This window comes from Sminthopsis crassicaudata, chromosome 2, assembly GCF_048593235.1.
Source record: "Sminthopsis crassicaudata isolate SCR6 chromosome 2, ASM4859323v1, whole genome shotgun sequence".
NCBI classification, from domain to species: domain Eukaryota; kingdom Metazoa; phylum Chordata; class Mammalia; order Dasyuromorphia; family Dasyuridae; genus Sminthopsis; species Sminthopsis crassicaudata.
In genome coordinates this window covers 586,324,017-586,351,988 of record NC_133618.1, presented here as the reverse complement: position 1 = coordinate 586,351,988, position 27,972 = coordinate 586,324,017, and the positions used below count along the sequence as shown (strand labels likewise).

At 36.4% G+C, this 27,972-nt stretch overlaps 1 protein-coding gene and 1 long non-coding RNA gene across 4 annotated transcripts in view; one reads left to right on the top strand and one right to left on the bottom strand.

Moving 5' to 3' along the window:
- PDCD4 (programmed cell death 4) overlaps window positions 1-13,756 on the bottom strand; it is a 48,381-nt gene extending 34,625 nt beyond the window's left edge. The window contains exons 1-3 of one of the 3 annotated variants that reach the window (XM_074295584.1): window positions 13,628-13,705; window positions 8,766-8,918; window positions 8,581-8,676 (exon numbers count right to left, since the gene is read on the bottom strand). The gene's annotated coding sequence lies outside the window, so the exon portion shown is untranslated. Of the gene's footprint in view, window positions 1-1,009; window positions 1,229-8,580; window positions 8,677-8,765; window positions 8,919-13,627 lie in introns of those variants that run through there. The other 2 variants (XM_074295582.1, XM_074295583.1) reach the window with 2 other exon arrangements.
- On the top strand, window positions 227-27,709 carry LOC141558420 (uncharacterized). The gene is made up of 2 exons (XR_012487049.1): window positions 227-354; window positions 26,859-27,709. It is a non-coding gene; the product is annotated as an uncharacterized LOC141558420 (long non-coding RNA).
- The last annotated feature ends 263 nt before the right edge of the window (window positions 27,710-27,972 follow it).

Below are 27,972 nucleotides of genomic sequence, written 5' to 3'. Positions count from 1 at the left end.
AAGCAATAGGAAGCAACTGGCATTTATTGAATAGGGGGATAACATGATGAGACCTGTATTTTTTGGAAAATCATTTTAGTGACTGAATACATAATGGTTTGAAATGGGGAGAGATTTGAGACAGACATATCTACTAACAGGCTATAATCAAGGTGTGAGATGATAAAGGCCTGCACTAAAGTGATGGCAGCGTCAGAGGAGAAAGAGAGCATATTTGAGAGATGTTGCAGAGGTAAAATCAACAGACCTTGGAAACAGCTTGGATATAGGAATGAGAGATAGTAAGGAATTCACAATGACTCCTGGGGTGCAGAGCCTGAAGGACTGTAGTTGTCCCCTACAGTAACAGAGAAGGTAGGAGAAGAGGGTTTAGGGGGAAAATAACAAATTCAGTTTTGGAATGTTGAATTTAAGATGTCTACTGGACAAACAGTTTGAAATTTCTGAAAGGCAGTTGGAGATGGGAGGGATGAGGTCTGCAGAGAGACTAGGGCAGGAAAAGTAAATTTGAGAATTATAAACATAGAAGTGATAATTAAATCCATGTGAAATAGTATAAGGAGAAGAGGAGAGGTCCCAACAAAGCATATTCCCAGATCCATTTATCCAAACCCAGTCTCTAATTTCACACTTCACAAACTGCTTGTTGTTTTTCAAAACTGGATATTTCACAGGCAGCTCAAACTCATCAGGTTCAAAACAGAACTCATCTTATTCCTAAAACCCACCTCAATTATGAACTTTCCCATTACACAGTACATAATTTCCGTTTTTAGTCAACTAATATCTTCCTCTATTTCTCAATCCATAGATCTGATCAATTACCAAATCTTATCGTTTCTATTTCTATAATATTTCTCTCATAAGTCCCCTTCTCTGTACTCACAACAGCCATTAACCAAGTTGATTGATTGATAGATACCATTACTGGGCATATACAACTAGGAGATCAAAAACAGATTGCCTCAGGTAATGGATGTATAGACACAAAACTTATGTATAAACTTACTTTTTTGTTGTAGCAAAGAACTGGAAACAAAATACCCATTCTTCAATTGGAGGATCACCAAACTATGGTATATCAAAATCATGAAATATTGCAGTATTAGAAATGACAGATGCAGAGGAACTTGGGAGGATTTTATGAAATGAGCAAAACTAAGAGGACAATGTGCAAAATAACCACATTAACATTAAGGACAGTTACTTTGAAAAACTTCAGAACTCTGATCAAAGCAGTTACCAATTATGACTTTAAAAGCTGGACAATAAAATATATCTCCTTCCTCTTGGGAGATGGGTAATGGTACAGATTGAGACATCTTTTCAAATCTGGTCAATGTTGATGTGCTTTACTTGGCTGTATTCATTTGTTACTATATTAATTTGTTCTATTAGAGCAAGGCAGTAAGTTCATGGGTAGTAACAGAAATAACAGAGATACCCCCAAAAATCTCATATCTGATGAGTATTAATAAAAACATTTTAAAATCCATAGATGAAAATAAAAAGAAATTCAGAATGGGATACAAACAGGGCAATTTTGTTACTATCTTGTTCCATTTAACATATCCTTTAAAATATTAACTATACGTTACAGAAATTCACATTTTCACATGTTCTCTTTTTTGCTTCTTTGTATATTAACATTTCTGCTGATAATTATTAAGGTCATAATACTTTCATTAAAAAAAGAAACATACTAGAAAATAGAATTATGTGGCAATCCACATGATCCTTGTCAACAATGAGCATATGTAGAATGTAAGCTCTTCTGGGAAAATATATGCCACTAAAGGAAAAGAACTATTTTGATCTTTGTCTTTGAATCCCCAGCAAATGGCATAGTGCCTGCCTAGAACATGAAAGCTGCTTAATAAATGCTTGATGAACTGAATGGTACATGAAAAAGGATTAAGGCAATGTTCTATTCAAACTATGGCTAGAGTTCTTCATCACATGTCTAGCAGGGACTTCATTCCACTCTCTACCTAGAAAATTGTTGCACTGACATATAAGTCAATATAGGATGTCAAAGCTAGAAAGAACCTTAGAGATCCTTTAATTCTACCGCCTCATTTGATAGAAAAGGAAATTGAGACCTAGGGAAGGAGTATGACTTGATTAAGATTACATATTAATTTAGTGATATAGGGCAGGTCATGTACAATGGATAAACAATTATCCTTTGAGGCAGAAAGAAATGGATTCAGTCTTTGCCTTTGACTTATAGAGCAGGAGCTAATCTTCATTGCTAGAATTTCCTCACTAGTAATTCCTTACCCTGATGAGGCAACAACTATATTGATAAGATCACAGATCTGGTACAAAAAAAGAAAATTTGTGACAGAACAAGAATTCAAACCCAGCTTTCCTGGATGTAATTTCCCCTATATCTCATCACTAATTAATTAATATCCATTGATTCAGCAGAAGGCATTATAAAGTAGAAAATGTATGGATTTATCTAAGTGTGTGATTTTGAATAGTTGTTCCCCTGCTTTTTGATTTGGGGCCCTCAGTTCTGAGAAGCAGCAGTGACAAAAAATGAAAGTAGCAAAAGCCTCACATATGTCCCAGCAGAGCTAGAAGCCACAGAGCCAAAGTTTATGAAGGTGTTTAAGAAAACAAACGAAAGTATTGATGAAAACAAAACCCTTACTTTGGGGTATGATAGATTGATTCCTTCCCAATCAACATTAATTATTGAACCCTCACTTTTTATAAAACACATAGTACTCATTTTTTAAAACTATGGGGAGATGAGACACAAAGAAAACATGGCTCTCATAATCTATCTAGGAAGTCAGCCCAGATACACAAAGTATAGAAAAGTTATAAGGAATAGGACAAAGTTTTAGAATTCTTTTACTAGCTCTCTCCCCTCCCCCCACCAACCAGAACTAGATTCTGGCATTTCCTTTCTCTAGTGTTTCCTGGTCAGTATCTTTCTGAAGGTAGTCAGAATTTTATTTTCTTTTGTCAGTCAGTAGTTGTTTAATCCTGTGATTGGCAGATGTGCTTTGTGTGTGCAGTCTAGTAGCTGCTGTTTTTTGGAAAGAGAAGATACCATTCTTTCCCTTCAGAAGGTTAAAAACATGTTGTTTATGATGAAACACTGCTAGCTTGTCTCCCAGACTTCCCCTTAAAATTTCAGATCTCTTTTTATCATCTTCCACTTCAGGAGATGAGGATTTTTGGAGCAAGACCTTTTGGCAAATGAGAAAAGAGGTCTCTTCTTCCCTTTTCCTAGTCTTGATGGCCAAAATAAACTTCCTGGCTCTTTCCAGCCTTCAAAACCTGCTGCCTGAAAGTTGAAGTTGAAGAACATCAATTTCCCTACAGGAAGAGTTTTTCAGCATTGTTTGGGTACCTACCTTGCCCAGTTTGTTATGAAAGGACTCAGTCAGACCTAGATCTGAGAATCTTATAAACATGCTTTCTCTGACCTCGCAGATACTACCCATTTAAATGTCTGTCTTCTCCTTACCCTGATTGAGAATAGAGCCTATTTTTGGGACATCTATAAATCAATCTAAAATTAGGATTGGATTTGTGAGACCATCAAACAGGAATGAGTCTGGATCTATGTATTTAAGATTATAAATGGCAGCTGATGGCTCTATGTGGCATAATCTTTGATTACTATTGATTCATTGCAGTCAGTGGTACCTTGGAGACTATGAAAAATTCTGAATCAACATGAGTTTCTCTAAAACAGACAGTGTTACACTGACTAATGGTAAACAGTTTTCTTCCTTTGGAAATGTATAAAGGGCAGTATTGCTAAGACTTCTTTAAGTCAAAATCATCAGTATAGAATGAGTCCTGATGAGAAACTTGGAAAAGGGGGAACTTTCATATGCCCCAAAATAGGAAGGATGAGATCAGCAACTGTATCCTCTGGCTGGGACAATCCTGCCTGCTCTGGAGACACTACCATAGACTCATCCCCTTAAGCTTCATAGAGTGAACATTCAGATATAAAAAGACTCTTAGAGATCATCAGTTGGCTAACAAGAAATAGAAGAATCACACTAGATTTTCAAAACTTTCCATAGATTCACATGGATCAGTCTGTTTTTTAAGTTCTATTACTGCTGTCCATAGTTTTTTATTTCTCTGTTACACTTCCTCAAGTGAACCTCATAGATATTCATCTTTTGAACTAGAAGCAGGAAGTAGCTAATCAAGGTTGAGAAAATGAAAGGTATTCGAGTAAAATGTAATGATAGGCTTCAAAGATCTTTACTATTGCATTGGCCTTAACTATATTCTTTTAGTGGAGGAACTGACCTGCTTAAGAGAGTGTTTGTCAGTGGTCTACAATTTACCTGTATGAGCTAGATTTTACTTAAATTCTCTGAGAAACATAGATCTATGTTTTAGGAAAAAAAGGTTCTTTGCAGATAGTTTCCATACAGTTCTGCCATTAAAATATTGACAAAAGGGGAGAATGAATATAAAAAATAATTTTCCTGGTACCCTTCAGCAAAAACTTATGATTTTAAGGGGCAAAGGTATAAGGACATTTAAATATAAAAAGGGAGGTTTTTAGATGCAAGATAAATATTCTACATTTCAGGAATGTCCTGAGGTTTGGATATCTCAATTGCATATGAAAAAGCCAAAAAAGTCAATGAATTGCCTTGATCATACAGGTGGTGGTATTCCTCCCTTTGTCCCAAGCCACTGAATAAAACCCTACAAGATTTTTTGGAAGTATAACTAATTGGATTGGGATTTACCAAAACTATAAACCAAGTGAGAATACCTTATGGAGGGAACAATTTTAGAACCAGGAAGTATTTTTGAATAGGAGAGACTAGACCGCTCTTATCCATGTCTGAAGCTGACAAACATCAGAGCTGGATTTGAAGGGAGATAAGGATGTGCTTCTATCAATCATAGGACCAGGCCTAATACCCCAGCTGTAAAAAAGACCTGTAACACCTGACCAAAAATAGAACCACTAAACTATTGCCAAAGATGATAAAAGATCGGAGATGCCCATCAAAAAACAATCCCAAGGAATCCAGCAACAGCTGCTCTACAATAAAGAGACCTGCCCAGTGATGGCTGGTAGCAGCTGTTAAATGATAGACTGGCCTGCTTGGCCCAAGCCATCAGGAGCCCAGTTGCTGAGTGAGCCCAGCCCAGAAGTAGTATTTCAAAGGCTGTCATGGAGAAGAAGGATATTTGTTCTGTTTGACCTGAGAAAGCAAAGTTAGAAGTTACAGATAGAAGTTGTACAGAGGCAAATTTCTTTTTAATATAAGGGGAAAGTTGATAATTAAGCTTGTGATTAGTTATATTAAAATAAAGATGTGATTTCATGGGTCCCCTAAAACTGATCCACAGATCCCTTGGAAGTTTAAGAACCCTTGCCCAAAAAAGAAATACTCTTTGACAGCTAGATTGCAGCTAGGCCAACCAAAGGAAATGTGGCATTAAAACCTGATCTGATCTAATAGTGGTGACGGGGCAAGGATGGCATAAAAGAAAGTGCATTTCATCTAGAATTAAAAGATCTAAGTTATATTTCTGGCTTTGTCAAAAATTTGTGTCATCTATGGCAAGTTACTTCACTTCACTGCTATATGTATCAATCCTCTTATTCTTCCCTTCTTGATTTTCTATTGCATTTTCCATAACAGAGAGAATTTATCCTATTTGCCCTTGTGCTTCCTACAAGATTTTACATATAATAAACATTCTGTAAATATTTGTTGAAGAAATGAACAAATAAAGGGTGGAACAGAATTCTCTGAGCATCTATTTCCTTATCAATAAAATTGATGGTCATGTCATCAATTTTACTGACTTCAAAGGATTATTGTGAAAATCAAATGCAATAATGGACATGAATGGTCTGAAAGCACTATGAAAATGTAATTAATTATTCAAGAAATAAAAAGAAAGATTGATTAATATCATGGTGTCCCAGAGGAGCGACTGCTTAAGAACTACTATCCTACAAAATAAATTTACCCAGTTGTTTGTCCATAATGTTAATCTATTTTTCATTCATTCTTTTATTTGAGGTGTATAAACTAAGAGTATGACTTGCTTCTCCAGACCCAGGGTCATATTAAATTTCTGTCGTTATAGTATCTATAGTATCTTGTATTAAAACATCCATTAAAAAGATATTCAGAGTGGTAAATTGAAAAAAAAAATCCTAGCCTGCCAACCCTCGGATATGATGACTTCTTTGATCAAGAGGTAAAACACACAATCCCAGGAGTTCAGGTTAGAACCCTAGGTGTGGATAAGAGATGCTATTAGTCAAACCCAGATTCCCTAAAAAAAGTTGACAGGCCAGGGGAAGTCAGTTCTTCAGGAATGAGAACAGGGAGGTGCTTGTCCCTTTTTCTCTCTTTCCCTACAAAGCTTTCTGAAATACTGTGTCTTTTCTCAGAACTTTCAGGTGGCTATCTGATGGTTTGTGCAATATTCATTTATGACTAGCCAGGGTAGGGAGAGAAGTGAAGGGGAGGAGAACATGTATTTTGGTTTCCTTCAACTGACATTTGTTATCTCATTGTGGTTTGTTTTGTGCAGTGTTAGTTAATATTTATACAGTACTTCAGAGGTGAAGGATATCACAGGGCTCTGAAGTTCAGGGCTTATCTACTCTCATTTAAAACAACACTACTCTGTCTTGGGTGAAAAAGTCTCTGGTCAGAGAAGACAAGAAATACTGGAACTTCTTGATATTTTGTTAGATTATACTTCCTCTACCATCTGCATCTCCACCTACATCTATTCCTTTGTATCCCATGCAATTTTAAAGAATATTTTCACATATATCTTCCATATATTCATGATATGTGGAAATATTCATGACACCAGAAGGCTTCTTCGATGTATGTATATGTGTTATGCATGTACCTATATATGTATGCATATATACATAGATGTATATCAGGCACATATGCCTCTTGGACTGTCCACTTATTGTTTCTCCTCCCCTTTACATGACTAATCCAGCTCTTTTTCTTCAAGTAAATCTTTGAAAATGTCATTTGAAAATGCCAATTCTTCATTGAAAGTTAAAATAAAAACTATTTTCATTGACCATGCATCTTTCCATTGCCATTGGGTTATATATAATTCTAATTTTCCCTAAATTAAGATATTTCACAATCTCCACTTATTCTAGTTATAACTAGAATAATAATTTTATTCAAAACTTTTCTGACAGGAAACAATTTTGGGATAACTGAAAATTCTGCAACATTTTCTAAATTTTGATGACATTAATTTCTTCCTGATACTCAGTTGTTAGCCCAATTAACTCTAATTCTTATCCCACTTATTCAGGATAAATACATATTGGTGAAGTAATTCAACAAATATGTCATAATCTTTGCAATATCAATATGTTTTTTATCCACTTTATTTTTTCACTGTAGGTTTTTAGACCAGTTTTTTTTTTTCACACTACTGTGTATTTTAAAGAAAAATCACTGTAGTATTCTAGGATTCAATACAATTAGTATCTCATCTTGTAAATAGAAGAAATTAAAGAAACAATTTACAGAAAATTCTTTATCTGTTTGAATTCAGTTCAAAATGTTTACCACAATACTAAAAAATACTTTAGGCAAATATGTTTTGTACCTCATTTGAAAGATCACTTTATTCAATGACTTCCATAACTAGATCATAGATTTTTGGATGATTTTAACTTGTTCATGGATGACACCATATTGGAAGTGGTAAAACTGAGACCTATTGTTCTGAGGACCATTTTCACACTCTTGAATAATCTTATGACCATTCTTCTTCCCAAAAGGCTAGGATGGCCTAAGACTGCAATTCTTTAAATTTCAGCAAATATTCTTAATCATCCATTGTATGCTGACACTGAGGTAGGTAGAGGTAAAGATATGAAGACTTATATAGTCACTATCCTTATGAAACTCAGGATCTTACTTCTCTCTCCCCTCCTAGAATGTTTGCTGACAATCTTAGCTCAGAGCTCCCCATTTGGTCTCTTACCTTTGTACACATTTCTTGGTTATCATATCTTCCCTGAAAATAGACTATCTGTGTTAGTTCTTTGAGAAATAATATATACATAGGAAATAAACTTATATGACTGAAAATTTGGAAATGATTATATTCTGGATAGCTGTCTTACTGGCAGAGAATTGGGAGACAAAACATTTGGGGCTGTGAAGACTGTGAAGTTAACTCTTCTGAAAGTAATATATGTTTGTGTATTTATATATCTACTTATATATGTACAGATATACAGATACATGTATGTATATCCCCATTATAATTAAAATCTCTGTATAATAAAAGACTTCTTATCCATAGCCAACGATCCAGTTACTCCAAGCCAATATTTGCTATATGACAGTTCCAACGTAACCAAAGGATCCCTTTGTAATGGCACATGACCTGTAACAGCTTAGATACTGTTTTGGTTGAAAGAAGAGGCTAAGACTAGATGAATTATAAATCTTTTGCCAACCACATGATTATGATGTCATTTAACAACTATGGCAGCTTGTTCCACCAAACAGCCATAATTCAAGGAAGTAAAATATTTTTTTTTTTTCTTACCCAAGGTCATTGGCTCTTTTCATGCATAAAGTAATTGAAGTATGTGTCACAGAGATGACCTGAATTATCTTCTGTTGAACTCCTAAAGAGCTGAAACTTAGGGAACATCAGAAAACTCTGAGTCATTATGCATTTCAAATATGCAAACACACAACTCCCCCACTCCCACTCCCCAAGCATATCACCTTTTTATGGTCCAGAGCAAGTTCACCAGCAGTCTTGTCCTAGAGAATGTGGGTAAATCCTTGAAAGGTGCTGATTGTTTGTATTTACAATAGGAACAACAGTTGTGCAATATGGTGTCCCAGTCCTGGCTTTCTAAACATCCCAAAGAATGTCTGGAAGTGAATAATAAGTCATGGGCTAAATCAGACCAGAAGGCCTCAAACCTGTTGAGGTAGGGGAATATCTACCATATGCATGTGAAGACTTCCCCTGGCAGAATGGGCAAATAAGAACAATTTGTTCTTACAGCCATGAAGTCAATTGAAGCAGATGCTGGGAAGTGCTTAGAGCTTGGCCAAACATCAAAGATGCGGAGGTCATCCATTGCACCCCAGGATATCACAAGTCATCCTGACTTTTGTATGACTTTGGGCAACTTTGCTTTCACTTAAATCTAATTCATGTGAAAGTTAAAGACAATACTTCATAATGTCACTGGTCTTCTTTGACAAACATCAACCACAATAACAACAACAGAATAAATAGAGGCTCAATAACATTTTCTTTTCCATCTTCTTTCATCTAATGATTTCATTTGATACTCCATAGAAAACAAACACCCAATACTTTATCACTTAGCACAGAAATAGCATAGGGTAGAAAAAGCTGAGACATAAGAATACTTTAAGCAAAGGGAATATATTCTGAGTGGATAGTGGATTTTTTTTTAAATTCCTGACTATTTAGGCATTTACTAAGATTCCTGAAGCCCATAAACTAAAGGAAGATATTAAGAGGGACCTTATAGAATCAAAAATGGTTCAGGAAGACTTTCATATTTAAAAGAAAAGGAGATATTCTATAAAAGCTTGTTCTAATGATATAAAATGCAAGAATGGTTTGGAATGAAGTATGTATGAATTCTGGAAGTGATTGATTTCATTGCTTGACATTTGTGCTTCTGACCAACGCATATTCAGTTTTTCATGAAAGGGAAATACCCCGTTATAGACAAACTGGTACAATCCATTAGTCAACAAGCATTTATTAAACACTCACCACATACCAAATATTTCATTAGACATTGGATATACAGGTACAAAAGTGAAAGTCCCTAACTTCAAAGAACTATTTGATCCTCACAACAACCCTCTAAGATACATGTGATTATCCCTGTTTTATAGATGAGGAACTGAGTTTGAAAAGTAATTTGTCTAGGATTACACAGCTGAGAAGTATCTGAGAAGGGAAATAAAATCAGGTGTTCAGGATTCCAAGTCCAGCACTCTAGTTACTATGTTATATGACCTCATGAAAGGTCTTTTGAAGGAGGTGACTTGAGCTGGAATCTTAGAGACCTATGAGTTCCAAGAAGTGAAAATAAAAAAAAAAAGAAAATTCTAGGCACAAGAGACAACTAATGCAAAGTTCTGTACTGGAGATCAGAAGCCCTGAAAGTCCCAATTCTTCATCCAAGCCAGTTATTCTCTCACCATGATTCACAGATAGGAAGACTTCTTTTGACTTTGCTTATGGGCTTTCTGGGAATTTACCAAAGAATGTATTTGGAATTGCCCAGTATTACTTTGAAGAAGGGATCTTTACAAATAAGGTGTCTGTGAAAAAGAAAGTCAAGACAGTGTAGTGTTGAAGGTGGCTTCACAAGTAAGAATTGCCCAGAAGGTTTAGCCCTTACCCTTTACCTTAATCAGGAGAAAGATGCATTCGTGAACTTTGTCCCTCTCACACCTTCAAACTCTCCACTTCTTACTTTTTTCAAGGAATAGAAAAAAAGATTTACAAAATTGCCAAAAGTTATGATTTAACAGTTTTTGAAAAGGGTGAACATAAATGATTAATAAGCATTTTAAAAGTTGTTCAAACCTCTAATGATCAAAGTCTTTCATATTCAAACACCTTTAAACTACAATATTATAGCCATGAAATTATCAAATTCAATGCTGGCAAGTTAGAGGAGAATTATTGTATTATTGTTAAATCTCTTAAGTGAATGTACATTTTTTTGGAGAGTAATAATACAAAGTACAGTAGGATTTACAAAATGATCATGTCCTTTGACCCAAAGATATGCTAAGATGAAGATAATGATGACAATGATTACTATCACAGAGGATACCTTTAAAATTAAACCATATGTCAAAGATTGCAGAATGGCTGATTAAATTGTGACTTATTGATATAACTAAATACTATTGTACCACAAAAAAGACAACCATTAAAAAAAAAAACATAAAATAAGGTAGAAAGACATATTAAGTAATAATTAATAAAAGTGGTAGAATTAATAGAAAAGAAATCTGAGATGGTGATTATTCTTGAGGATGGGGCCTGTCATTTTTCTTTCTTTGTATGCCCAACTCCTAATAATACCTAGCACAGAAATGAGCAATTAAGAAATGCTTGTTGATTGATTGGTTAGAGAGTTGAGTGCTGAATCAAGAAAACCTGGATTCAAGTGCTGCCTCTGATACATCCTAGCTGGGTCACTGCAAACAAATTATTTAACCTCTCAGTGGCTTAGGAAGTTCTTCAAGGCTATAAATTGCAGATCTGTATAGTTTTGAGGCATTTCATTCACTACTAAAATCATAGATCTAAATTTTGGGGAAAAACTTGAAAAAGAGACTATGAAATGGAAGAGTAAATAAATTAACTAAATATTTTTTGTTAAAGCTTCTAATTACTTTTTCTCATCAAAATATAAATAGTTTGAGTTTTTATTTGGGTTTTGGTTCCATATGGTGTTTATTTGTTATTTAAAGTTATTTAAAGTTAAGTTGTTAAAGTTAGATTTGTTATTCAAAGTTAGATGAATTTTTAAAAAAGGAAGTAGAGAGTCATAAATAGCATTTGCTATAGGAAAGGAGTTCCTCTCGTAAAAGAGGAACTTATTCCTAGTGCTGCTCATCCATATATTCACTCAATAACGTTTTTCTTTATAAGCATATATAAGGCACTACAGAGACAAAAACAAAACAAAACAAAAAAAAAAACCAAACAGTCCTTGTCCTTAAGACTAGGGAGATACAACAGGGAACCAAGAACTTTCAAGTCTATGTCCTTGAGAACACTAACAAGAAGTTGGGGGGAAGGAGACTGGTAGGGAAGGGGTCAGGAAAGGTTTCTCAAAGTTAGTACATGAGCTTAGCCTTGAAAGGAATTGGTTATTCTAAGAGGTAGAAGTGAAAAGGATGTGTGTACCAAGTGTGGGGACAGTTTTGCAAAGGTTATGGAGAAGAAAGATAAAATATGTGAAATGACAAACAAAGCTATAGAGTATGTAAAGGGGCATGGTACAACGTAAAGAGTACTGGCTCTGGAAGGAACCTGAGTTTGAATCCCATTTTGTCACTTTCGGTTACTTAACTCTTTAGGGTTTCAGTTCCTCATCTGTAAGATGAAAAGACTAAACTTCATGTAGTCTTTAAGGTCCCTTTCAGCTCTCAATCCATGATCCCATGAATAATGTGAATAAGTCTAGAAAAGATAGCTAGAGTCAAATAAAGGGCTTTGAAAGGCAAACTGAAGAGATTATTCAATATCTTGGAAGCAATAGGGAACCATTGAAGATTCTCGAGCAAATGGGAGTGGCAATACAGTCTGATTTGTTCTTTAGGACAATCATTTGAGTTGAACAGAAGATTGTAGAAAGAATAGAAATTGGAATCAGGAGTCCAATTAGGAGACTGCTTCGATTGTCCAGACACATGGGAAGGGATGAGAGATTATGTAAATAGCTTTTTCTAGGGGTTTAGCTGAAGAAGAGAAGGCATAGTAGTATCAAGAATGATGGCTATGTGACTAGAAGGAAAGAGGATGAACATAAGAGATAATGTGGAGGTAGAATGATAAGTTTTGGCAATAATTGGAAATAAGGGAAAGTGAAAAGTCAAAGATACTACAAAGTTATAAGAATGGGTGACTAAAAAGATGGTAGTACCTTCCATAGAAATAAGTTTGAAGAAAGGGGGATTAAAAGAGAAAATAATGAATTCTGTTTTTAATATATTGAATTTGAGACCCCTTTGGTCAATCCATTTGGAGATGTACCATGTGGTAGTTGGTGATGAAGCAAGGATACAGAAAGATGATCATTGATCCTATGTGAGCCATTGAGAACACCAAAAATAATGTGTAGAGAGAAAAAAACAAAACAAAACAAAACAAAACAAACAACAACAACAACAACAAAAAAAAAAACAACACAGGAGCTGAGAAGAAAACCTTGAAGGGCATCTAGTTCAGGGTTGGGACATAGTGAGCCAGGAAAGGAGACTGAGAAGGAATCAGACAGGTAGGAGCAAAACCAGTATAAAAAACTGTTGCAAAATCACAAGAAGGAATAGGGTGGTCAACTGTCACATGTTGTAAAGAGACCAAACAATATGAAGCTTGAGCAAAGATCAAGGATTCAGGATTGAGAAGAGAATGGGAAGAAGAGGAGAAGGGACAAATAATGTAAATAGCTTTTTTCTAGGTGTTTGGCTATGGAAGTTATGGTAAGGTCAATAAAAGGTATTTAAGGGAGGGGGAATGGTTTTAGGCAGTAAAGAAGAGGGGAACAGATATAGAGCATGTGAAGATTAAGAGGAGGAAAAAAGGTAGAAATGGAAGAGAAAGAAAGGAAAGAGGGAAAGACAGACACAGCGACAGAAAGACGCAGAGAGACAGAGAGAAAGAGAAACAGAGAAGGAAGAAGGGAGAGAGAGAAAGAGGGAAGGAAGAGGAGAGAGAAAATAATATCTAGGGAGATTTTTGAGTCGAGGCAGGGTGAATGAATTGAATCATGAACAACGATTTCTCTCTCACCATATCTATGATTTTACAGACTTCCAGACCCATCCATCTAAACCCCTAGTACCTGGGTGACACTTTCTGCTTTAGCTGTATTCCCTGGGTTTGACTTTCTGCAGGTAAGTTATCTGTCTGATGCATTTCATCCCTGTTAGTTGGAACTCCTTGAGTTCCTTTTGGAACTCTAGTTCCTGCCTATTTGGACTGGTGATAACTGCCAACCCTCTTGATGCTGGGCTCAACTCCCCAGCCTTGAAATCCCTCCTAAGCAGTTCTGTCCTGGGTAGTTCCCATGACCCAATAAGACACAATAAATGGCTAATCCATTTAAACTTCAAACTTTTAAGAACCAATTTTCAATAGACCATTCTGACTATACAGGTTAGTGAAGTTGATTTGAGCCTCTAGTGAGATTACTTAAAACCATTTCTCCACGGCACCATGAGAGACATCATGCCCCAGTGGATTGAGGGCTCACCTTGACTTCAGAAAGTACATGGTTCAAGTCCCAGTTCTGACATATATCAGCGATTTGACCCAAGACAAGTCATTTAACCTCTCAATAGAAGTACTCAAACTCTAAATCATGGGTTTCTTTTAGATCTGCATTGGTAGGAGTTTTCATCACTGGCAATCTTCCTACACCAATAAAATAATAGATCTAGGAAAAAAAGCCCAACCACTGTAGCCTAGTGCAATATTGTTCTTTATCCTTCATTTTCCAAGAGGACCAGTGACATCATGAGGTGATGTTTTGATTTGTGCCTAAGTGGGATTTAAATGAATCAGAGTTTCACAAAGTCATCAGCCTAACTCTTTCTTCCAGTCATCCAAGTCCAGTGGCAAGACAAAAGCATCTTTGATGTATGAACTAATTCTAAGCACTTCATAGTGCTTGTTTCAGCTGCTTCATGACTCTTGAAATGAATTGTTACCACCTGCCTATTTTGCCGGGGAAGTCTTCACATGTTTGGGATAGACATCCCTCTAACTCACCAGGATTTGGGGCTGTCTATTATTCTCAACCTGGTTTAGCTCATCTTTGAAGACAACTTTATAGGGATGTGGTCTCTGTACAAACTACAGCTTCTTGGAATCACAGATGAGAGCTGGGTGTCACATAGTTACCAAAGGTGAACAAGTAGCCCTGAAAAAAGAATCAGCAAGCCCTCCCCCCAGAGGGGCTTGTCCTCCCAGAACACTCCACACCCATAGTGCAATATAAGATTATACAGTAAAACATTATTCACTAGTGAATAATTAAGAGCATCATTCCATACCCTGGCATCCATGGTTTTGCAAAGGAATTCACTCCAAATGAATCTCAGTATTGCAGTATCATTATCTTTTTTCCAGGCTTAGCTCAGTGCCACCATCTCTGGGAAAGTTTTTCTCTTTTCTCTCTTCTATTATTAATGCTTTCTCCTTTCCCTTTTGCCTTGTATTTACTTCTCTGCTTATTCACTGTATCCTGTAAGTACAAGATAAGCTCTTTGCAGGTAAGAACTGTTTTTTTTTTCTTTAGCTTTGTTCCTCTTTCCATATTAAAAAAAAAAAAAAAAAAAACCTTAGCAAATTCTTCTTCATTTGAATATGCACCTTCTTGGTCACTTTTATCTTACAACAAAAACATTTACTTTCAGACTTTCTTTATTCCCAACACTCTTTCACTCTTTTGTTTCCCCCTTTTTCAAAGAAGGAAATGCAAACTTGTGGCTTATTAGCATCCTGAGAAATACATATGTAAGGATTCAGTTATTTCCCAACACGACCAGAATTGCATGGAGCTAATGGAGTCATATGCTCTTCCTTTTTCCAATACCAGTGTTGCTATTTGCCAATCACTTGATAACTGATAGTGAAGGAATTGTTTGTGGTTTGCCTTTCATTCCAAACCACAAGAAAAAAGGGGCATTAAAAATAAGTCTGAATAGGGAAGAGCCATGCTATTCTTAAAGTACAGGAAATGATGACCTGAGCCCCAAGTAGAAGAGAGCAGTAAAGTGATAGTATCACATAACTTGAATGCTAGAGAAAAAAAACAAAACCAAAATACTTAATTTTGTATTCTTAATTCCTTCCTATCACCCAGAGATGAGAGGTATTTTATCCAAGGCTATGCAAATAGAAAAATAGCAGAAATGGAATTTAAACTCAAGTCTTTTGCCTCAAAAATCAAATTCCCTTCCCATTTTATCACAATGTCTCTGTTTGAACTAAAAACAAGGACTATAGCAGTATTGAGGCATAGTCTCCCTATATTTCTCAGAAAGGCCAACTATACATTTAATAAATAGGACTGATGGCTGTAACTGATTAAGCCTCAAGCTATTCCACATGTCATCTCTCTCACTATCCTCACCAAGTATCCCCAAATATCTACTGTCTAACTCAATATCCACTTCTTTCTTCTACTTAAATGTGAAATCCCTATGCTTTCTGCCCTCTGAAGACCTTTCTCTGCTTGGCTTTCCAAATGCTTTTCATACCTGATCCTTGCTAAAGGCTAAATACCCCATGGGAATAGCCCAGTGCCTTATACATTGTTGTTGATTTTATTGTTCCTTCATTTTCAAAGAGGACCAATAACATTAGAAGGGTTATCAACTTGTAAATGAATTGGATTTTAGGGAGGCAGAACCATGCAAAGAGCCATCAGCCTTACTCTCTCCTCCAGAGCCATTGTACTCCAATGGCAAGACAGGTCAAGATGGCACTAGATGAAGTGGGAGACCTTGGCCTTCTTTTTAAGCTAAGGTCTTTCCCAAGTCTTAGTTTGTCTGAGGCAATGTCAATTCAGTAATTAATTAAAGTCTAGATAAGAACTGAGGCAATGAATAGCTTAGTTTGCCTACTCAAAAAAAAAAAAATCAAACTCAAGGGATGACACTCAAATTTTCTGGTCAGAATGGCTTTATACCTAGTAGGTGTTTAATGAGTATTCATTAAATTTAATTGAATGCTGTTATTTATACTTCTAGATACCCTTTCCCCTACCTTCTCTGCCTTCTCCTCTGCCTAATTCAAAATGTCTGACTTCAGCTAAGGATAGTCTTGTCCTTTTGCAATACTTCTCCCTGGAACTAATATTTATTTGGTCAAAATGAAAAGGTCCTGAACTTATAGCTCACTGTGTAACCTCTAATCATCTTATTTTCAAAAGCCCCATTTGTTTCCTTGCATAATCAAGGGAGCAGGGGTTGGACTAGTTGAGTTATGGGGGTTCTTCTGGCTCTAATATTTTAGGATTCTTTGCCTCTGCCCCACTGCACTGGGCCAGAGCACAATATCCTGCACCTAGCAGGCACTTAACAAGGTCTGTTAAGTCAAAGGGACTGAGCTTTGGCGCATCATGATAGTCACCTATGTAGGCATCCATGGCCAAAAATACTTTGTCATGAAAGACACAAGGAAACAAAGAAGGAAGGAAGAAAAGAAGGAAAAAATAAAGAAAGGAAGGGAGGTAAGGAGGAAGGAAGTGAGAGAGGGAAGGAAAATAAAAGATCCTAAATTCCCCTGTCTATTCTAAAGAAGAAAAAAATCCATGTCAAAATCTATTAAGAAAGATGTTGTACAGTAATACCTTACTTATAAGGTTACCATGTTTATTAAATAGACTGGCCATAAAGTAGATATTTTGGAAAGCATCTGTTATGTGGGATTTATTGTTAATTAGAAGCTATTGTACTCATGTCACCAAGGCAGCATCATAGTTGGCATGGGCTTTCTGCCAATGTATGGAAATAATTTCCACATATCAAACCAAACATCATGGGGGATATTTTGTAGGATCATAGAATGTTAGAATTAAAAGGCATGTTTGAAATTATCTGACCCAGAAGCAGTGTTTTGGAAAGAACACATTGATTAAGACTTGGAGTCACAAGAAGCATGTTTAAATGCAGACTCTGCCATTACCAACTATATTGGAGAAAATGATGCTAGCTCTTAAGCCTCAATTTCCTCATCTATAAAATGAAGATAATGATATTCCCATACTTGACCTCACATGATTAAACTCTAAAAAGCTCTATATAAATTAGTTATTAATTCAACCTCCTCATTTTACAGGTGAGGAAACTAGAGCCCAAAAAGAAGGGGAGAAATGACCATGGTAAGGTCACACAGCTAATTAGTATAAGATCCAAAACTTAATCTTCTGACTCCTAGGCCAGTACTATTTCAAGTATATCTCATTGTCTCACATATGTAAAAACAGAATTTTTTTTCTTTTTTTTTATTTAAAACTTTTATTTTCAAAATATATACATGGACAATTTTCAACATTACCCTTACAAAACCTTGTGTTCTAATTTCTTTCCCTCCCCTTTCCCATCTCCTCTAGATGGAAAGTGAGATAATATATGTTAAACATGTGCAATTCTCCCATACATATTTCCACAAATATATTACACAAGAAAAATCAGATCAAAAAGGAAAAAAATGAAAAAGAAAACAAAATACAAGCAAGCAACAACAAAAAGAGTGAGAATGCTATGTTGTAGTCCACATTCAATTCCCACAGTCCTCTCTCTAGGTGCAGGTGACTTTCTTCATCACAAGATCATTAGAACTGGCCTGAATCATCTCATTGTTGACGAGAGCCACATCCATCAGAATTGATCATTGTATAATCTTGCTGTTGCCATGTATAATGATCTTTTTACTCAGCATCAGTTCATAGAAGTCTCTCCAGGCCTCCCTGAAATCATCTTGCTGATCATTTCTTACAGAACAATAATATTCCATAACATCCATAAATCATAACTTATTCAGCCATTCTCCAACTAATGGGCATCTACTCAGTTTCCAGTTTCTTGCCACTAAAAAAAAAGGGCTGCAATTGATAAATGGTCAAAGGATAGGAACAGACAATTTTCAGATGATGAAATTGAAACTATTTTCACTCATATGAAAGAGTGTTCCAAATCACTACTGATGAGAGAAATGCAAATTAAGACAACTCTGAGATACCACTACACACCTGTCAGATTGGCTAAGATGACAGGAACAAATAATGATGAATGTTGGAGGGGATGTGGAAAAAATGGGACACTAACACATTGTTGGTGGAGTTGTGAAAGAATCCAGCCATTCTGGAGAGCCATCTGGAATTATGCCCAAAAAGTTATCAAACTGTGCATACCCTTTGACCCAGCAATGCTTCTACTGGGCTTATATATCCCAAGGAAATACTAAATATGGGAAAGGGACCTGTATGTGCCAAAATGTTTGTGGCAGCCCTTTTTGTAGTGGCTAGAAACTGGAAGATGAATGGATGTCCATCAATTGGAGAATGGTTGGGTAAATTATGGTATATGAATGTTATGGAATATTATTGTTCTGTAAGAAATGACCAACAGGATGAATACAGAGAGGCTTGGAGAGACATCAACTGATGCTGAGTGAAATGAGCAGGACCAGGAGATCATCATACACTTCAACAACAATACCATATGAGGATGTACTGTGATGGAAGTGGATATCTTCAACATAGAGAAGATCTAATCCAATTCCAATTGCTCAATGATGGACAGAATCAGCTACACACAGAGCAGGAACACTGGGAAATGAGTGTAAACTGTTTGCACTAGAGCACCTTTTCATATGATTAGAAATGGTTTTAATTTCTTCATCTGAAAATTGCCTGTTCATATCCATTAACGATTTATCAATTGGAGAATGGCTTGATTTCTTATAAATTTGAGTCAATTCTCTATATTAGTTTAGAAATAAGGCCTTTATCAGAACTCTTGAATATAATGTTTTTCCCCCAGTTTATTGCTTCCCTTCTTTTAGAGGGCCAGAACTCTGGAAAGATATACTTGAATCAAGGATAGCAGGGTGCTTATAGTTAAGTACTTACTCTGTGTGAGATAATGGTTCTCTAGTTAAACATATACTTAATGTGATGTAATGATGTAATTACTCTAGTTGGCATATACTTAGTGTGATATGGTGATATAATGGTTCTACAATTGGCACATGCTCAGTTGCTGTAGTGATGTAATCGTACTGGGGTATTTAAACTATTTGAGAGTTCTGGCATTTGTGAGTCTCTGCCACAGACAGAGAGAAGACTTCAGACTCCAGACTCTGGATTCCATTTTTGACCAGCCTCATGGTGGCTTTCCTGCTTTCATCACTTCTCCACCTAAAGACCAAAGCCCTGTCCAGAGATCCTCCAGAAAGCTAGCCTAGACATTACACTTTCTAATTTTGTCTATATTGGTTTTTGTTTGTACAAACTCTTTTTAACTTAATATAATCAAAATAATCCATTTTGTATTCAATAATGTATCTGAGTTGTTCTTTGGCCATAAATTCCTTCTTTCTCCGAAGATCTGAGAGGTAAACTATCTTTTTGTTCTTCTAATTTTCTTATAATATCACTTACTATGTCTAAATCATGAACTCATTTCAATCTTATCTTGGTATAGGGTGTTCCATGTGGGTCAATGCCTAGTTTCTGCCATGCTAATTTTCAATTTTCCCAGCAGTTTTTGTCAAATAGCAAGTTCTTATACTAAAAGCTGGGGTCTTTGGTTTTGTCAAACACTAGATTACTATAGTCATTGAATATTTTGTCCTGTGAACCTAATCTATTCCACTGACCAACTACTCTTATTTCTTAGCCTGTACCAATTGCTTTTGATGACCACTGCTTTATAATATAGTTTTAGGTCTAGTACACCTTCATTTGCAATTTTTTTCATTTAATCTCTTGAAATTCTTGACCTTTTGTTCTTCAAATGAATGTTGTTGTTCTCTCTCTCTCTCTCTCTCTCTCTCTCTCTCTCTCTCTCTCTCTCTCTCTCTCTTTCTCTCTCTTTCTCTTTCTCTCTTTCTCGCCTTTTTTTTACCCAAACTAGAAATTCCAGAATTATTCATTTATCTATATTCTTTTGTTTTCAACATTCTTAAATTCTTAATTAGCCTGATGATTCTCTTCTCCTTGGGGCCCACCATATTAGGGCCAGATTTACTGTGGATACTTTATTGATTTTAGACCTATGGTCATCATCCCTAAGATGGGGGTAGGGGAAGAAGAAAAAAAAAGAAATTTGCATGATTATTTTGTTGTATATTTGAATGGAATAGCAAGTTGTGAATAGTAGATTTACAATTTCATGTACAATCATCTTTTTTATTGTACTATACTATGTAAATGCTTATTCCATAGATTCCATAGATTAAATATAAAATTTTTCCATAGATTTCATAGATTAAAAATAAAATTTAAAAAATAGAACTACCAAATTGAAATAATCTACCAATTGAAATAATCTACCAGTCTCAGTCTCCCTAGCAGGAGGGATTACAAACATGAGCTACCACATCTGGTATTTCATTTGCTAAAAAGACATTCTACTTGTATATATTCATTCAATAGCTTTCATGTATTTTACATACTTGACATTAAAAGAAAATGGACTCTAAGAGGGCATAGGTTTTATTTATATTTATAATCTTCCAGTGACCAGCAAAGAGTCTGCCTCAAAAATAATATATACTTAATGTTTATTGAGTGAATGATTCTGTTTACAAAGTGTCTACTGTTAGCCTGTGACTATACAAGATACTAAGGGAAACAAATAAAGTAAAGCATGATCCTTCCCCCAGGGAGTTCACTGTTAGCCAAGGAGTTAAGGCATAGACATAGACAACAACTGAGCATTTCAGGATTCATAAAAATGCTACATTGTGGTACAGAAAGAAAATGGTATTAGTTCAAAGGCAGGTTATAATAGTGCATCAAAATTTCAAGAAAAAAAAGGAAAAACTTAAATTAGAGGCCTCAAAGAATGAGAAGGAATACTAAGTGGAAGGTAGAAAGGAGGAACATCTAGTATGGAGCTATAGGGGTGGATATCAGCTGGCTGTGTTTAGGAAATAGTGAGAAGGACAGATGGTCACAGGAGGCTGTGAAACAAGAAACTAGGGCTTACTAGATTCACCACTTATCAATCACCACCTGGTCTTTTGGATTCAGGGCTGAAGAAGGAGAGGCATCCCAAAATCACTCTCAAAATTAAAGCTGGGTCTAACTCTAAGCTTTCATCCCTGGAGAGAGCCTGGTAAAATGGGAGCTAAAAAGAGTGAGAAAGCCCATAGAACCCAGATGAAAAGAAACAAAGATAAAATGGAGAAATAGAAGGAAAAAAGAGAAAAGCAACCATATTCCCAATGGCCCAAAATGACTAACTCTATAGGAAAAGTATCACCCTCTTTCCTCCTCCCCTTCCTCTCTTCTTCTTCCTCTCCTCCTACTCTTCTTCCTCTCCTCCTCCTCTTCTCCCCCACCCCTACCCCCCAAAAGGAAAAGGGCCTTATAGGAAAACTTGAAACATAGAAGGCCCATTGGTATTCAAATCATTTGCAGTTGAACTGTTCTAGTCTTTTTCTAAATTAAATGCTGCTCTTGTTTCAATAAGAAATTTTTAAAGAGGGGGAGCTGGATGGAAAGGTGGATAGAATTCTGGCCATGTAGTCAGAAGGACCTAAGTTCAAATACAGTCGTAGACACTTAATACTTTCTATCTGTGTTACTCTCAGCAAGTTACTTTACCCCAATTACTTTGCCAATAAAAATAAATTTTAAAAAATATTTAAAGAGTGTTTCCTATGTGCAAGATCTTGAGTATAACAAGGGTTGGGGGGAGGGGGTAAACAGATATGAACCAAAGAATGGTTCCTTTTCCTTCAAGATCTTAGAATTTAGCCAGAGAGACTATTGGGTTGCTATGAACACAGCCACTCAACCATGGGAGTTTTAAAAAATGGGGCTTGTTACTGAATTGTTACTGAGGTTCAGGTTACTCTACTTCTCTGAGCCTCAGTTTCCTTATCTGTAAAACAAGAGTCTGATTCAGTGACCTGTAAGGTCTAAGTCTATGATCTTATGAGGAGCCCACCTATATTATCTTGCTGATCCTCATCTTCCTCACCTGAAAATTGGGGATATTAATGTAGTAATAAAGGAATGAACCCCTTGAACACAGGCTCTGGTTCCCTAAGGATGGACTTATGCTCTGAACTCTTGCTAAAGAATGTATACAATCAAAGAAGACTGGGAACCATTATACAGGAGTGGTGGTGGTATTTTAAAAAAGAGGGAGATATGAGCATCAATGAATCATTTTAAAAGTAAGCAGAAAAGAACAAAAAGAAGTTCAGAGAGAAATGAACATAATAGTCTCAAAATCTCAGATAAAGTTTCAAAAATACTAAAAACAAAACCAAAAATCCTAAGCTATGCATATGGAAAGTCACAGTTCAAATGTAATACTTTTGTTTTTCATCTCCTTCTTTGCATAGGGAAAAGTTCGTGTTTGTTAATTTCATTATAATAATAAGGGAAATTTAAAAACAGGTTCCTTACAGTGAGAAGTCTACAGAACAATACATGAGCACTGAAAGATAGAAAATAGAAGTTCAGAAGAGGAAAAAGTCATTGTCTTAGAATAGCCATAAAGGAAGAAGGACTCAAGATGGACAGGTGGGATTTGTGTAGGCAGGGTGAAGGAAGAGATGGGCATTCCAATTTTCCAGGACTCTGTCCCAAGTACTCTGAACTAACACTGCAGTGAAGTGAGCTCCTCCCTTTTTCCAAGCTGGACTGATTCCAGATCTAGGCAATGAAAAACAGGGCATGGCAGGCTTAATTATTAATGGCCCAGCCAGCAGTCCCAATTTATGTCAAGATTTCATTTAGAAGGATGAAATTCCCTCATACACAAACAAGTCTTCTTGCTCCTCCAAAATCCTAAGGGAGTAAGAGCCCCTCAAAAAAGTGGAGAGATTCCCTCCTTCCCCCCACCCTCTGTTGTGCCATCTGTAAAAGAGGTGTGGTTTCCATGGGTACAGTGTGAACTGAAATGGTAAATCCAGTGTTGACATAACTACCATAAAACTAGCTCTATTCCCAGAGCCCAGTGCCTCCCCACCCAGCTGCTCTGTCCTCAATACTGGCAATTTGAAGCTTGGGCAGGGTTGGCAGGATAGGGAAGGGATGTATTGGGGCACTTGTTGGAGGAAGTGTTCCAGGGTGGGCATGGCCAGTCTAGGAGAAGAGGAATGAGTTTCCAGAGGGGGAGGTCTGGGTCTGTGGCAAGATCAGGGGCTGGCAGCTAGAATCACTCTTAGGTGGGGGTTCTCAAGCCATCTTGTATCACGAATACCTCTAGAAAGTTGGGTGAAGCCTATGAAACCTCCTCAGAGTAATATTTTAAATGTATACAATAAAATACATAGGATTGCAAAGGAAATCAATTATAATAAAATTTAGTTGTTAAATACATATATATATATATATATATATATATATATATATATATATATATATATATGTATATCTATCTATATCTATCTATTTTAAAAAACAAGTCTTTGGACCCCGGGATAGAAACCTCTATTCTAAAGGCATTGGTGGGCAAGGAGGGGAGAAGGTAATAGGGCAAAGTATTACTTCTTCCTGCTGTTTGTGAGTAGCCACAAAACAGAAAAATCTAGAAAGGAATTATCCCTTGACTTGTAACTCACTAGATAAACTCCTACAGTGCCAAACAGGAAGAATACAGGGCTCAGAACATTGTTTTCCCTGTCACCTCATAAAGATGTACTAACTGTCCAGGTGTTTACCCCTACCCCTTCAATGTGCCTCCTCCTCCCTTCAAAAAACCCTTGAAACACGAGCAAGTCTCACCCCACTCACTTGAACTCAGACACTTCATTTTAGTGCATTCCACTACCCAACTCTTGGCCCCAATAATCTTTAGACAATAGGTCTAAATATTAAGTTTATTAACAGTTTATTAAGTGCCTACTATGGGCACTGGGGATACAAAAAGAGGGGAAAGACAGCCCCTGCCTTCTAGCAGCTTTCTACTTAATGGGGAGACAACATGCAAACACATATATACAGAACAAATTCTACACAGGATAATGAGGAATTAATTCAAGGAGGGAAAGCACTGAAATTAAGAGGGATTAAAGAAGCCTTTCTGTGGAATGTGGGATTATAGTTGGGATTTAAGGGAAGATTAAATAGAAGAGGTAGAGCATTCCAGGCATGGAGGACAACTCAGTGGTAATGCTTGGGGAGAGATGGAGCATCTTATTTTAATACAGTAAAGAGGCCAGGGGCACTAAATCAAAACTACAATCTGCCTGGCTGGTGCCCACCTTAGCCCAGAGAAGCAGGCAATGATGATGATGATGATGACATAAAGGGGTGACTTTTAAAATAATTACTATTTACATTGCACTTTTAAATTTGTAAAACACTTTACCTATTTGTATTATCTCATTTGATCTTTCCCACAATCCTGTGAAGTAGTTGCTGACCCCGTTTTACAAACAAGAAAACTGAAGTTAAACGGATTCCACAGGTAGTCTGTGACAATATTTGAACTGACTTCTCTCCAAGTCTAGCATTCTATCCACTATACTACCAACTTGCTTTTAAAGCAGAATTAAATGTGGCAGCTATGTGTAGCTTTACTTAAAGGGGGAAAAACTGAAGAAAATGGGATATTTTAATGTAGAGCAGGCATCTGAAGAGAGATATTGCTTATTCTCCAGCAAGACTCTTGGGTTGTCATATCAGGGTAAACCAAATTCCTTTACTTGTGAAGATGGGTAAGGTGAGAGCTACTTGAAGCAAAAAAAGTATGCCCATACTCTCAAACTTGTCCATATCTAAAGCTTTCTGGTTCAGCAGGACTGCAAAAACTTAGTGCTCTATCAGCCTTAAAGAATTCAAAGTCACCTCCACACCACACTGAAACCTTACAATAAGCCTTCAGGAGAAGTAATTTGACATTCTTTATATATATATATATATATATATATATATATACACACACACACATACATATACATACATACATACACATACATACATACACATACATACATATATGTATATATAATATATACACACATACGACATTCATATGTATATATATATGAATGTATGTATGCTACTGTGTTCCACTTGCCATGATATGTAAATGGTAACCCCCTGTGAAGACAGAATTCATATCTAAACAACTATGTTTAGTATTGTGTCATTTGTTGATATAAATAACGATGGTAACTGGGGTAGTAGGAGTGGACTTCTTATAAAAGTGAGCCCATTCTGGTGGAAAATGTGCCTCCAAAACTCTTGGGCATTTGGTGTTCTAATAGACCTTTATTGCTCTTACATTTGTATATGGTAACTTCATTTCTGAACTTAGGTTACTGTCACAAAAAAATCCTATGAAATTGGTGAATGTATCCACACTTCTACCTTCATTTTACCCATGATCAAGAATAGCTCTCCTTTCAGGTTTATACAGCACTTCCCTTATAGCAAGATTCCCTAATCTATCATCCAAAATATTCTTCTCCCCCCACATTTATTTTATCTTTATTTATGGAATAAAGCAAGCACTTCCATAATATATCATAATTTTAAAAAGTGATTGCATGTGAAAGTGCAAATATATTATGTACAACTCATTATTCCTTTTAAATATTTGAGGGTATCATGTAAATTTCTTTTTTTCTTCTTTCCTAAAGCATAGCTCTAATCATGTCATTCTTCTGCTCAAAAATCTTCAATAATTCCTTATTGCTTCTGGTATAAAACACTCTTCTCAGCTTGATGTTTCAAATCCCTCCCAATCTAGCCCCAAACTACGTACCTTCTCCAACTTTCCCCCCATATTATGTCTCTTCCGGTACTCTGTTCCAATTAAACTTGTCTCTCTCCTGTACCCTGAGTTCACTTTTTCTCTCTGACTTCTCTGACTTTGTGCAGGTTATCTTCCTTCCATGGTTGAAAACATAGGCCTCTCTCCTTTCTGCTTCTTAGAACCTTATTTTCATTCAAGGTTATCACAGGTGTCCCCTCCATTGGAAATCTGTCCTTGTCAATATGTACTCTCTCCCATGTCAAATAACATTATATTGATTTATCTGTCTTACATGCTGTGTCTTCACAGTAGAGTATAAGCTTGTTGAGGACAGGCACTAAATTTTGGTTTTCTCCTGCATCATTAGCCCCTAGCCTAGTATCTAACAGAGTAGTTACTTCAATAAGTGTTTATTGATTTGCATAGAACCTTATAAGGCAGGCAATAAAAATATAATTAGTTCCTTACTTCAAATAAGGAAAAGGAGACCCAGAGTGATTATAGGACTTCCTTACCCAGTGGTTAGTAATGAAAGGGATACTAGTTCATTTTACTTGAATGTTCACACAAGGCCTTGCTGCTTAACTAGAATGTCCATTCCTTTTTGTTTTATAGAGACCAGGAATCTGAAGTGATGGGTTATCGAGTGCTCCCCAGGAACTCTCCAATATAACTGCTTTATTGGATTCAACTCTGTTCCAACCTGCTGTGTGCCCCTGGCAGGCTCCCAGTTGCACTTTTCCCTCAGTGGAGCAAGGCTTTTCCTCACCAGACAGGTTTGGGAGGCAACCTCAGCCAAGCCTAAAGGGATCTGAATTTCTTAGTCAGACTGCTTTTCAGGATGGGTGTTGGGGAAAAGGCCATTATTCTTCAGGGAGAAATTAATAAATGCAAACTCCAGCTCATTTTCTGTTTGTAGCTCCTACTCTATAGTGGATGGAAAGATTATCTTCCTTAGCAAAGTTTTCTTTTTTGAAGTCTGGTATCACAAAAGGGTTAAAATAGTATGCCTGTTCTCCTGTTGCTCCTTGTCAACAGTGGCCAGATAAGTGAGTATCAGAAAGAAAAACAAATGGAAAGATTAGAAAAAAACAACTCAGCACAAGCACACTTATAGTATAACAGTCAACAAAATAAAACAAATCTAATATGGGCTGTGCAGGTGTTAAGAAGGACATGGACTTTATTCATCCTTGAGAGAGAAATAAACAAACTGCACAGACCATAGCCATAATCATTAAGGGAAGGTCAAGTGCATGGAGAGAGTTTGGCAGGTAGATAGAGAACATTCTGAAGACTTGAGCATATTCCCATGTGTCCACTGCTCAAAAATCCCACGTTTCCCAAGGGGTATCTTTCCCCTGACCTTCCCATCTGGGAGTGATGTAACTTGAACATGATAGAACATGCCCCATATTCCAGACTCTCTTCCCTTTAACCCCAATAAACTCAATAAAAAGTTACAAGATGCTGTGAAAAGAGAACTTATTTGAGGTCCTTAAGGACCCTGTCCTAATTTCTACAGGTGTCTTTGGAGGGATTATGTTTTTGGAGGGATTCCTTTGGACCACTAGTGCATGAGGTGGAACTAATAAAGGTGAAAGTCACATTTTCTGTGTCCTGGAATCAATACAGATCACAGGAGCTAAGAATCACAGATGAGTCAGATAGACAGACAGACACCCACACCAACCCACTCTGGGCTGGGCTGGGCTCTAGGTATTGCTGG